Source organism: Anser brachyrhynchus, assembly GCF_964034855.1.
Source record: "Anser brachyrhynchus genome assembly, chromosome: 3".
Lineage (NCBI taxonomy): Eukaryota > Metazoa > Chordata > Aves > Anseriformes > Anatidae > Anser > Anser brachyrhynchus.
Window position 1 is genome coordinate 3543838 of NC_137696.1, and position 13627 is coordinate 3557464.

The 13627-nt window shown below is 37.9% G+C and overlaps 1 protein-coding gene across 10 annotated transcripts in view; it reads right to left on the reverse strand.

Annotated features, from left to right (window-relative positions):
* The window catches only part of MACROD2 (mono-ADP ribosylhydrolase 2), an 861442-nt gene that overhangs the window by 317357 nt on the left and 530458 nt on the right, over positions 1-13627 (reverse strand). The gene's annotated exons all lie outside the window — the stretch shown is intronic.

The window sequence follows — 13627 nt, forward strand, 5'->3', positions numbered from 1 at the left end:
AGGGAGACCATAAAACACAGAAGAGAGCTGTTTTTGTACTACAGCCAAAACTAAAGCCAGGCTGTAATAAATCTTTGGGGAAGGTACCCAGAAGTAGAAAGGAAAACTGCTTCCTCAATCATTTTCAATAGAAAAGACATCATCAGGACTAGGTAAGGGTATTTCGTGGTATTATTGTTAACCAAACACAAGAAATTGCAAGGAGCATAGGAAAGGTAACATAAGAAAGGAAAAAATAAAAGTCCTTGAAGCGATAAGAAAGAGGGCAAATGATCAGCACAAGAAGTGCAGTTCATGCTTAAGCGGAAGAAAGTCAGGATGGAAAACCATTAATCTCCTGTGTAATATTTTCAAAGGTTCAAAATCACCAACAGTAACAGAAGGCCTAACAGCAGAATTTCATCCGTTCCTACACTGCAGCTTCATGTCAAAGCTAACAACCTGGTTTTCTTACTCCTTGATATTTCCTTCCAGCACCCGCATTTGACTCCAGTCATTGCAGTAAATACATGGCAAGCTGTGGAAAGTATTTTTGGCACATAACTCAACTTGTAGGTACTTGGCAGGCACAGCAGACAGTTGCACTGATTGCCTCGGTGTTGCCTCTGTCACTTAGTAAAGTCAGTGATAGATTTGGCCAGGCTGCTACATCCTCCTAATGCTGCATTCGGTTCACTCGCTCTCCGCTCATTCTTAAAAACAACATATTCAAAATCAATGTGTGAGACGAAATATATCACCTAAGATCCACACACAAGGTACTTCCGCTGCTGAGCAGAAATGTGTTCCACCATAAAGCAGCAGCTAACAGCAGTTCTCTCTGTGTCGTGCAATTGAAATGCCCGAGCTGAAAATGAAGCAGTTGAGGTAAAGCGGTTATAGAGAAAGATAGCAATTACGTGTGACTATTACTATGAAGGTCTCTTAAATAAACTTGTAAACAATAAATAATAAAGAACCAAGCTGATTTAGCAGCAGCAGGCTGTTACTGCCAGTTGGGAAACTGGAAATGTATTTGTTAAGTCTGTCCTTCTGTTCCAGGTGCAAAAGATTTTTCCTCTCCAACCATTTTTAAAGCTTGAGAATTTTCCAAGCTACCCTTTTATCTTTAATGTGTGGTCAGTAATATGCAGTGTAGGCAGAACAAACGGTTGTAAAAATAAATAAAAAATAACATTTCCCTTGTCATTTTCCTCTTTTTTTCATTAAGTGCACAGAGAAGCATTATGCAGTCATGTGTTGATACATACCCAGTGCAATAGAGCTCTAAGAATAGGCTCTTTCTTTGTTTTAACACCTTAAGAACAAAAGTTATCTGGCCACCATAAGCTTAACTCTTGGAAAATACCTGCAAAGGATATTGCAGAATTTAATAGTGGCAAGCTGGGGTAAGCAGGAATGTCTAGTTCAAAAAGAAAAAATGGATTTATGTCTATCCTAATGTATAGCAGCATTCCAACAGGTCTCAATATGTATCATAAATCAAGCTTAACTATAAGAAAATAACAGTGAAGCTAAACAATATAGGTGTTTTATGCTAGAAAATCATAGCAACTGGCTGTAGTTTCGTAACAGCAATAGAAATGTTCAACGCTCCTCGACTTTCTCTTTATTTTCTCTTACCAGTAGTAACCACTTGAAATACATTATTTATGAGAAAGATACCACTTAAAAGAAAAATCCACAGATCAGGCAGACATCTATTCTGCAACTTGAAAATGCACATGCGATACCGTCATCCCACGCCCGTTTGTGCTGCCTGGTACAATGCAGGAAGAGCTCATATGCTCTGCATCTCAAAACCAGCTCACATAACAAAACATGATGCACGAAGCAGGCAGAATGCTCTATTTTAATTGAACAGAGCAGAGCACAATAATCTTCTTGCCTTAGAGATCTGCCTGCAAGTGACTCCTGCTGTTGTTTATGACTTGCATGTATTACGTAAGCTGCATGCCGGAACAGGACTTGTTTTCATTGCTCAGATCTGGCGTGACCCCTTTCTGATCGCTGTGCTGCTGGACAGCACGGAAGGCATAGATAAAAGCACGCAAAGCACAAGATGATACAGGAATAAATTGCATAAGAAACATGTACGAGGATTTTCTAGCCCCTCTCACAGAGATCAAAGTAGCAGCAAATGAAATTGAAAAATAGGAAGTTGAAAATGCAAAAGGAACTGGTGATTGTTTGTTGCTTTGTGTTTTGTTTTCCACAATACAGAATTAATTATGGAACTAACTTCAAGAGCATGAAATTGAAACAGCAGATAAACAACACAAAAAAAATCAAATACTAAATTTGAATATAAGGTATCTGGCATTATAAGCATTCCAGAAGAGATGCTATGTCTTCTTGCATGAGAGTTTAAGCTAGCCTCTGCTAATAAGGGATTAACAGTAGGTAGCGGCAGGATATCCCTTAGCTGTGTGCTACAGCCTTTTTTCCTTGCTCTTCTAAAGCAGCTGTCAGACAGCAAGCCCTGAATTAGACGGACTCCCACTCTGATCTGTAAGGGCAATTCCTACACAGCCCTAGGCAGAATGCCAGCAGCTATGGACAAACTCTTTGTAGAGCTTTGCTTGTACATATAAATCCTGATCTAAAGCACACCTGTTATTTCGCTTCTCAATTGCTCTCAAATCAGGCAAGCAAAAAGTGTCAAACCAGGTGGGGGTCCCACTATGTCAAAAAGCAGCGACTTGGGCCCAGAGTGGTATTACTGAATTCTTTTTCTATTCGGATCAAAAGACGCAGTTTCTTGTACTGAAAGACTAACATAGTCCTCCATAGTCTCCAGAAAACCTGGCACTACTGTGTATCATTTTGGTAGCTTAATGCCCTCCCCTCTTTGAGGATCAAAATCAGGTGTAGCAAAAAGGGAGCAAACTGGCAAAGTCATTATACAACACTTCTTGAAGTGAAACAGAAACATGAACTAGATTGCTTCCATACATCACACAACAAATTTCACTATAATTCTACATTAAATGACCTTCTGTCCATACATAATATAAATCTATCCATACATAAACCCACATATATATGAATTTATAGATCGACAGTAACTGGAAAGCCTTGGATTGATGCAAATAACAAATGCAGGAGTTAGTTTAGTAACATGCGCTTCGCTGGCTGATTTCAACGGATTATGCCTTTAAAAACTGTATTTTTCTTTAACCAATGCACAACAAAACTGTCTCTTTTGCACACAAAAAGCCATTAAAACTCTTCTTCTAATTCAATCAAAAATTTCAGCACTGACAATGCAAAGAGCAGCACGCTCTTCAGATCTTTTCCAATTTCCTAGGCTATTGCAATCAATTTCTTCAAGACCTGAGACTTATCCTAATTAAGATCTTTGCTTTGATATGCTGAGAATGACCTCAAGGATTCATTCTAATAAACAGAAATGATTCTTGGTAGTTTGCAGCCCTCATGAGCATTGCACCAGAAATTATTTCACCCATTCCTTGACAAAATAATTTTAGTTGATCATTCTGCCCCAAACACTACCTGTAACACACTCACATAGGCTTGAAAAGCAAGGCACAGATTGCTCATCTGATAGAAAAACTTGTCCTATAATTGTTTTGATGATTTCTTTATTTTGACAAATAAAGTGAATCTGCCACAGCAGTAATAGAAAAACAGACTGTAAATCAAACAACACCTTGCTGAAGCGTGTATCTGATTTATGCCTCCAAAAGACAACAGTAATCCAGTTCCTGCCAAGGTTCAAGACTTCTGCTAATCACGCAAGCTTCCACTTAAATCAACAGTAGGCTTTTCACAGATTTCAGCAGGAGGTACCTTGGAGTAAATGACCACAGGGGAGCTGTTAAACACCTCTGAAGAGTTACTTACCAACTCTAGTTTTTATGGTCTACACTGTTTTCCCAACATAAACTAACAATTTCAATGGAAGAACTTAAACAATGCAATCTTGGCATAAAAATTTACTGATTCCTTGCTAATAACAACATTTTACTGTAAAGGTGGCCAAAGTTCATGGTCTGAACTTTTGGGTAGACCTGTGCGGTATCAAGAGTTGGACTTGATGATCCTTAAGGGTCCCTTCCAACTCAGGATATTCTATGATTCTATGATACCTTAACATTTTTTCCAACGAGGTTGTCGGGTCTCCATCGTTGGAGATAATTCAAAACCCAACTGGACATGGTCCTGGGCAACCTTCTATAAGTGACACTGGTTTGAGCAAGCACACTGGACAAAAGGACCTCAACATGTCCTGACCAACCTCAGGTATTCCGTGGAAAAAAAAAGTAATCATGAACTATAGAGTGTAAGATCACTGCACTGTATTCTATAGAAGATCACATTAATTTCAGCCTGCACGTGGCTCATTAATAACCAACTCTAATTCAAAATTTAGGTGGATTTCATATGGAAAAAACTCCGCAGTCACAGAAACATCCCCACTACCATGAAAACATTCTTCATATCAAGAAGCTATTCTATGCGGCTAAAACTTCAACTTGCTTTGTACACATGTAGAAAAAAGTCAACACTGAACAAGGCTTAGTCAAATATCTTTCATATGCCACTGGAAAGAATAAGGTCATATTAAATAATAAATCTTATCTACTTTTGCAGATTCCAATATATGAGGGAGAACTGATATCAAAATGGGAGTGCTTTGAGTTTCTGTTAATGAACCACGCTACTGTGCTACGTCAGCACAGTTCTGCTGTGCTTTACAAATGAGGTAATTTCTTCCCCCACTTTGTAAAATAAAACTCAAACATTCTTACTTTAGAAAAGACAGACAAGACAGCACTAACGAATCAGGCTTTTACGTAAGCCCCAATCCCCATGTTATCAGGGGAGCATACAAATGTGCTAAGATGGAAAACCATCTCCATTTTCTACTGCCTGACAGAGAAAAGCGATTTTGTTCTGAATACTCACTCAACTCTTGGACATGTCCAAGCACACAAATGGACAGTGCTGTATTAATTGATTGAGTAGAAATGCCAGAACTGTTTCTGGATGATACCATGAATCTTATAGTTATAATGTATTAGGGAATAAGAGCAATGCAAGTCTTTTACTCATTATTGCTTGTAACTATCTGAACAGCAATCATTCTTTTCTGTAACTTTGCATTTGGTCACTAAATTCCCTTTTATGATCCTCCATTTTCATCAGTGACACTTTATATACATAAACAGACACACACACATATATAAACATATATAACAACAACTTTAATTGTCCCTTGGAGTCCTGTGTAATTCAAAAAGCTCTGCAGATACGTTTTCTAACTTACAAGCCATTGACCTCAATAAAGATCTGTAGCCTATTTGTTATAAAGTGGAGAAACGTTCCCCTTTTGTAACAGCTTATAGCATAAGCCTCTAACGAACACAGAAACCCAGCAATTCTGTGCAAGTACTTGAGGTTTTCATCCAGAAGTCAGAGTTGTGATCTTCAAGCTCATTTACCATGGTAATAAATATTAAAAAACACACATTTATCATTGAGAGAGAGGATGCTACACAAACCCATCCATCTTTTTGTCTCTCTGGGGCAGTTCACTTTCTGTGTACAAGGAAGCGACCTACCAACAGGAGTGGGTAAAACTAGCACTAGCTGAGATTATAGGAAGTGAAACGCCTCAAAACCACCAATGAAGTAAAAAATGCAGTATAGATTTCCTTCCCATACTCCTACAGATTAAAACTCTGATCTGCTGAAATCCATTTTAAGGTTTCAGCAAATCCAGTTATCTCTGTTATGCACCCTGCTGTCTTCCCATCTTACTTATGCCACTGCCTAAAGTTTGGATGAGGAAAAGGCAGATATCCTTAGACCTCCAGAGTACACAACGGAGCACACAAGAGGCCAGAGCCCTGTGAGAAATGCTGCAGAACTGGATGCCATCCTGCAGCTACTAAGAGAGCACTACTCCCAAAGCCATAAAGGAATTTCTGGAAAACATCGTATTCCACATTGACCATAAAACATTAAGGGAAGGATTTTCAGTGATTTTAGAGCACTATTCTATTCATTTGTTGGGAAGTCACAGTAGAATTACAATGGATTTCAGTTAATTTAACATTCTTGAATATCTCTGACCAGAACCTTGACTAAAGTTGTTTTTAATAGTGACCTGAGGCAAATAAACATCAACTAGCAGTAGAATTAAAAATGCAATATACAATGGTGTTCATGCACCTTCTTCCTCCATTCCAAGTATATTATTCTCTGCTTTTATGTTTCTTAGTGAAGCTTTTTTCTCCTCTACAACTGTAGCACCTACAGCAATTTGACCAAAATAGTTACACAAATGTTAACTAACCATGTGTGCAAACATGGCTAAGTTAGTTGGGGATGGTTACATGCCAGGCAGGAATTTATTGCCACAACTGGCCACAGCATAACATAACAGAAAACAATGCTATGGTGTTGTGACTTCCTCAAGGCAAGATTTCACCAGCACCTTTTTATTCCCCACTTGCCATGAATACATTACTCCTAGTAGTTAATGTGCAGAATACACACACATCTACTAACCATATTTCAAATTTAAGTGTTCATAATTTTTAGTGGTTTTTATAAAAAACATTACCAATTTTACTTTCAACAACAAAAAACAGTCAAATACTACTACATGATGTAGCACAGCACATGCAAAGCTCCAAGGTAAGTTTCCCATCTACAAGACTGCTCCAACATTGCTTAGATATTCCTTGATGGGAGTTTCACATTTTAGAGAGAAGAAAGCCTTTACGAAGAAATCTACCCCCAAAATTAGAGTCGATAGGCTGTAGCTGGAATCTCCATGACTGCAAGAACAGACTGCGCATTTCTACATCAGCCTCTAGCAAAGAAGTTTTGGAATACAAAGATTTTTCTTTCTCCAACCAGGTTTGTCCTATTGTAGTGATAAGACAGAATACAATCCATGCAGAAGAAATATAAGAGATTAATTCAGCTGAACTGAGCATAAAGATTCCATTTTGACTAGCTGGTGTGGAGCACTCTCTCTGCTTAAGTGATATCACTGCCTCTCACATACTTTAGCCACATCAAATTATGCCTAAGGATTCTGCTCACATTGTGTTGTACAGGTAAATGATAACGCATCAAGCCAGAAACTATTTCTTGTTCTCAATTCTTCATGAAAAGGAACCCAAGTCAACCGAACTTACTAGGCTTCTTTCAGATGTTTTATTACATTTCTATTTGTTTCTGAATGATGCAATGTGCACCTCTTGTACATGGGAGAGGGAGATAAAAAAAATTTGAACAGGCAAGAAACTTTCTTAAAGTACATATTGAAGTATTTCGTTATGTGGCATTGTGTTAGAGGGCTATAGGTGTGTTTTCTTTTCTTTCCTGTAGTAGCCCTTTGACACTCCAATATTTACTTTTCATTTGTCAAAATGGCTCATTACTAAAACTTTTTTTTTAAATGTATCAATCCATAAGGCACAATCTCATTCATGTTATACATAACATTCATATTCATGTATCACACAATGATGTATGGATACATAAACATCTTTATAGCCTGAGGAGACTAAAAGAAGAGTAAATGTAGCCCTTACTGATTTTGGGGGTCACACTGAGCTTTGTGAGCGAACAGGAACAGAATACAAGTTAAGCAACCTTGGCAGAGAAATTCTCAAAACAGATGAGAAAGATTTGGAACCAATTTTACTTCTGCAATGTTCTGCTCAAAATAGCATCCACATCCATCCACCCTCAGTATTAACACAGTTAAATTTATGGGTACTTCCTACACAAATTTTAGGTCTCCTCTTCTTCATGTTATTTGGTCAAGATTTGTCTTATTAGATAATGGCTAATAATAAAAGGTCTTGTCATGGCAAAGAAAAACACTTGTAGTTAACAGTGATTGGTGATTTAAGTAATGAGATATAATTATGCACCTGATTCATGGCATGAAGTTCAGAGCTAAGATACACACCAAGTGAAGACAAAGAAAAAGGTGCTTTGCCTTCGAAAAAGGTGCAGCAACACCAGCAAAGTTGCCTCTGCAAGCAGAATAATATCAAACAAAACAGCGAGCCAAAGCACAATCAAGCAAGAGGAAAACACAAAATTACACATCATCTGCCAAAGGCTAACTTCAGGCATGCAATTGTTAAACATTTCTTAGCTATTGGAATCGGTATTTCTTCAGGCATAAAATACGGAGAGATGAAAAAGTATAATCATTAATTCCATCTCTGAGTTACAGCAAGCAGTTCACGTATAAAAAGGTGGAATAAAGAAACCTGCTAAAAGTGAGGTTCAGGACAGACAAAGGCACTGGCAGAGAAGAACGTGAATATGCTGTGTGAGCTACATCTTCATTTTTAAAGGAAATCATGCAAGACCTCCCTCTGTCCCCAAAGCTCCTCACGTGCTGGGTCAGTGGCTCCCAGCCGACAGGCAGCAAGGCACAGCCAGTAGCTTGCAGCTGCTCCAGCAAATTGCATTAACCAGTAAAACTGCCAGGTCTCAGCTCTAAATCATTCGACAATGAAGAACGATGATGTTTTCTTCAAACACTGAGACCCTGAAAGCAGCCATTTCCTCCAAAAAGTTCGTGAATCACTGTCTTGGGTGTTTATTATAGAAGTTAGATCCACCTTCAGTCAAAAGTGGAGGGAATAAATGTACTTGCTTAGTTTATACTCAACTTCAGCACTACCTTGATCTAAATTTAATCTATAGCACTTCAGCCTAACAAAATCTTTGTTCCAAAACAAAGGTTTAATGCCTCAAATGAAGGTCATAACTATTTGCCTGTCTCTAACCTCAGTTCAATATTTTCTCCATGTGATTTGAAAAGATCAGAACAAAGGTTCTAGGGCATATCATAAAAAAATCCCAGACATAACTAACAGACATTTGCCCTTTACCAAAACCTATCTAATCTTCACTTGTGTACAATAATATATTAGGGAATTAATATTCTATAGTAACCAAAACAGAATCCCACCTTAATTGTTTGACTTTAATCTGAAAATATTTGCCAAGAACCAAAAGCAAATGAAAGAATAAACGAAAATTGGATTCATTCTTTTCCTGAAAACGTTTTCTTAAATGTCATCAAAACTGCTTAGCTCAGTTAAGATAAAACACCAACTCCTCCCAAATTAGTAAAACAATCAAGCATCACAATTTTGAGTAATTAGACTCATTAACATTCCTTAGAGACTGATTTGATTCACTATATCAAACGCACACTTTCTTCTTGCAAAGCTTGTTTTTTCACCCCAAAGGAAGACTCTAAACAAGTACCAGAGATAGCAAATACTCCATTTTAACATCTTAGAGCTAACTTCCAGCAAGAGAGTAAAAGGGTGCCATTAATATGCAACAGACTTCAATTAAGCTCAGATTAAAAAACAACTCAACATCTGACAAAAACCTTATGCATACATGATAGACACTGTATTGAACTCAGGAGACTAAAGAAAGAGAAGCTGTCACAGAGCAAGCAATCACATTATTTCTAACTCTGCCAAAAAATAAAAAGTTTTACAGGTTTTTTTCCCAGTCAGATGTAGCCATAATGACAGCATGCAGCAGATCAATACAGCAGCTTATTGAAGCGGACCGATTTCAGAGCTGGCCTGTTTGGCATCTCTTTCCAACTCATATGTGATTCTTCCTTTTCTTTCACGTGGAGGAAAAAGCTTTCCACCACAATTGACTAGAAGTTTTAGATACACATATTGCATGAGGTGAAGGATGGTCATCATAAAACCCAACGAGAACCTAAAGCTATTTCTTCCACATTCACTTTGTGGATGTTCCTTCAGCGTGGTAGAAGAACATATGTGGTATAAGGTGATGAAAGCAGTTAAATTCCTTTTCACACCTATTTCAAGAGCAACTTCGCTAGCCAGCAGATTGAGGAGTTGGGGGCTGTCACTTAACCTGTCCTGTCGAAACTGCTCTGTTTATACAGACAACTCGATGTTTGCTTTCTCAGCAAGAGGACTAACAGACGACTCGCATGGTCTCCCCAGTGATGACAAATTCCCTAATTTTTAGCATCAGTCTCTCTGTCCATATAAAATATTCATCTTAATGAATATTTAATTAACTGTAATAAGTAAGATGGGGACATCATGAGAAGCCAACGAAGAGGCTGACATGGCCAGCAAATGTTTAGAGAAAAGCTGCAGAGCCAGGGGAACATGCATTTCTCACGGCTCAGGAGACTGTCCTATATGTAAGGCTATGGCTTAGCCTCAAGCCAGGGTTCCTGCATTTTTGCAATATTGCTTTGTTTGGGGGAAAAGATTCATTTGTTCAGAAAAAGATTTTTGGTTCATCCCACAATTGGAACAAAAGAAAATTGTAAGATCTATAAATTTTTTGTAAAACTTGTCTTTTGAGCAGTTCAATTATTAAGATTTCATTATCCAAGTGTTTTAATTAACCAACTTTCAAAATTCAGGAAGAAATGAGTAATCTCCCCACCTCAGAGCTAGAAACTGCTGGAAAGGAGGTTTAGACAAGTTGTTAGGAGGCTCATCATTAGGAGCTTGTCAAAGATCAGCTGCCTAGCTACCTGTATCTTAAAAAGTGTCAGCTTTGAAGAAAACGTACCAGCTCCTCCGTTTAAGAAAGAAAAAGTAAAGCAGCATCAATATGTTCAGCTTGATCTCCAAACTCATTAACAAAGAGATTTGCCCCCACTTCAGTAGCTCGGTACTAGAACTGCCTCCCTGAATCAGCCAGACTTGCCAGTGCCAGGGTCAGGGATGGAAGGACATCACGTCTAATCCAGGAAGGCAAGTCCTATCACAGTACCAAATCTAAGGAGAGGGACAACTGAGCTATGACAGCCTGGTTGTACTGTAGTAATAAAAAATTAATCTAAAAAATCCTTCAGGCATTAAAGTATTGAAGGTTGTTGAAGAGCGAAATAAGATTAGGAAGCAGTTAAAGTATGACAGAAAAGATGTAAACGGAATGGGCTGGAACTGTGCCTTAAACATCGACCCCAAGTCATCTGTGAGTTATGCTGAGGCTGGGTTAGTGAAGTATCAGCAATGCAATGCTGTCCTGATGAGCTGCAATGCATTTTTGACACTGGCAGTCCACAAAAATGGTCTCCTCCCTAGAGGCTCTGGAAACATGCCCTTGTGAGAGACTGAGACTACAAATAACATGCAGGTTCACTATAGAAGCTCCCACTAATTTCTTGTGGATTTTACAGTGACGTAAAGGTTCAGCACTGAAACTTTGCGGTATGTCTGTAGCATGACACATTTTTATCAATGCCTGTATCGTTACCCACCAGGTAGCAATGCTGGAGCCAGCAGTTCTCGCTGTTAGAAGTAGGTGTCTGTATCACATCTTCAGCTTCGCTTTTGCCTAAGGATAAGCTTCTTGTAGTTGCAGACAGTCCAGCCGCAAGTGACACAGCAATTACCTGTCATGGGTGTAAAATCTATATGCACCAATGAAGTTGCAGCTTTTGAGATGGAGGATCTATTCTATTACTGACAGTAAAAAAAAACCTATCAGATACAAAAATTGCTGTAAAAAATGGACAAGTTGAGCAAGCACTATCTGTGTTGCCCACAGAATTAGTGGATCAAAGAGATATTGGCAGTTTCAGAGCAGCCTTTAAATAGCAGAAAGAGATAAGGGCAGAAAGGATTTTAAAAACTGAGTTTAAAGTTTTACCTTACATCATCTATTGCCCCTGTTCATTTATACACATTTAGGTTACTTTTATGTAATGGTTGAGCCCCTGATTCAACAAGTTATTTAACTTAATACAATTCCTTCACAGATCTACACTCTTGCCAAAGGGTTCTTTACAGATAGATATTACACCAAATTTTCTCAGACTGCTTATTTTAATAGAGGGAGGAGCAGAGCTTATAGAGCAATAAGGTCATCTAAAAATAGCATTTCCATTGAAGACTATTTCAGTTTCTCAATATAGTCTAAAATTTCCACCTATCAGACTGTATCCTAAGCTGAATTTTTTTTTTAGGTACTTTGAAGAAATTGATTTGGCCATTTCTGCATGAACAGTCAAAACATTTTTCAGAAATATATCATTAAAAATTTTTGTTGTTCAACTTCTTCTGGACTGAAATGGCTGGGAGTTGAAAGATGGCATTTTTCTGGAAAGTATCCTTCAGTGATAAGTAAATAAAAATAGAATTCACTGGATAACTCATTTGAATAAGCTTTTTGAAATTATATGTGAAATTTGTATACTTTAAGCACTTTATTTTGTTTGGTTTTGTATGCATTACATAGGGAGGAGCTTCCTTTCTTCCTCCTTTTCACCCCCTCCAAAAGACAGAAGAAATGAATGCACCTGCCTATATAGCCAAGTGAGAATTTACATGCTGCATTTCCAAAGACATCAGATGTTCTGGAAAACAGATGCACAACTGTGCCATGCCTTATGCATCAAGCAAACAACTATGAATTTAGTATTTTATTCATGAATAAGTACCAAAAGTTAAAGGGAGCTTCCCTGAGAGTCTAAATCATCGATCACTTCCCAAATGCACTGTAACCCTTTAAACACTAAACTAGGTTCAGGTAAGACTCTGAGCATGGGCTTGAGTCCAACAAGCAGAGAAACTAAATCAGGCCTAAGAAAGGTTGAATAAAGAAAGGAGAAAAGCCATAATGCATACATACAGATACTTTTGTTGTTTGGCCCACTCTCAGAAATAAAGAATTATCTCCGTATTTCCTATGAACCACCCCTGCTTCTTCAGGAGTCCTCCCATGTTGCAGCAACCAGTCATTCTGCCGCACTCTGTCATCTTAAACCGTGTGCTGTTGGTGTAACTAATGAAGAGAATGATCTATTCCTTCCAACTTGTATCATCAATAACACTATGCCAATGTAACTCTTATGTTTCTCATATTGTTAAGTGGCCACAAATCATAATTAAAAATGTAATTTATCTAAACTTTCGATCTATTCATACTGAACACTCTGCTGCTTCTCACCAACAAGACTTCGAGCCATGCATTAACATTTTACACTGTTCTTCTACCTTTTCAAAAGGTTCTATATAGAAAGATCCACAAAAAATGTGTTTGAGCATGAGAAACTTTTTACTGCACTTAAAATAACTTCATTTTCTCCACTTCCAAAGAAGTTAAGATATTGAAATAGCTCACAGACTATCCTCCATCTTTCCATAGAAAATTACCTCTTATAATTTAACTGCAGTATCACAGCTCTAAAATAACATGGCATTTATGGCATTTTCTTAGCAGTGGTCAATGCATTGTAATGTCTGTATGCAAATAAGAATGTCGAGAGACCATCTTCTACTTGCTTACTCTTGCTGTTCTTTTCCCTCCGGGCATATAAAACATGACCATTTCATTTTAAGGACATTTAAATCCCTATCTAAACAGAAAATTAGCATGTGCCAGGAATTTTAAAGCACAATGGAGCTTAACAACAACTGCTACCCCCCTCACAAACCAAGAAGGATGGCATTTTTGAAAGATTTCTGCTCAGGCAATTCTGACTTCACTTAAAGAGTTTCACCTCTAGTTCATTTGGGAACTCCCCCTAAAAATACAGCAAATTGTGACGATGGCTTCGTTTATATTTCAAATGTCTCTACATTTTCAG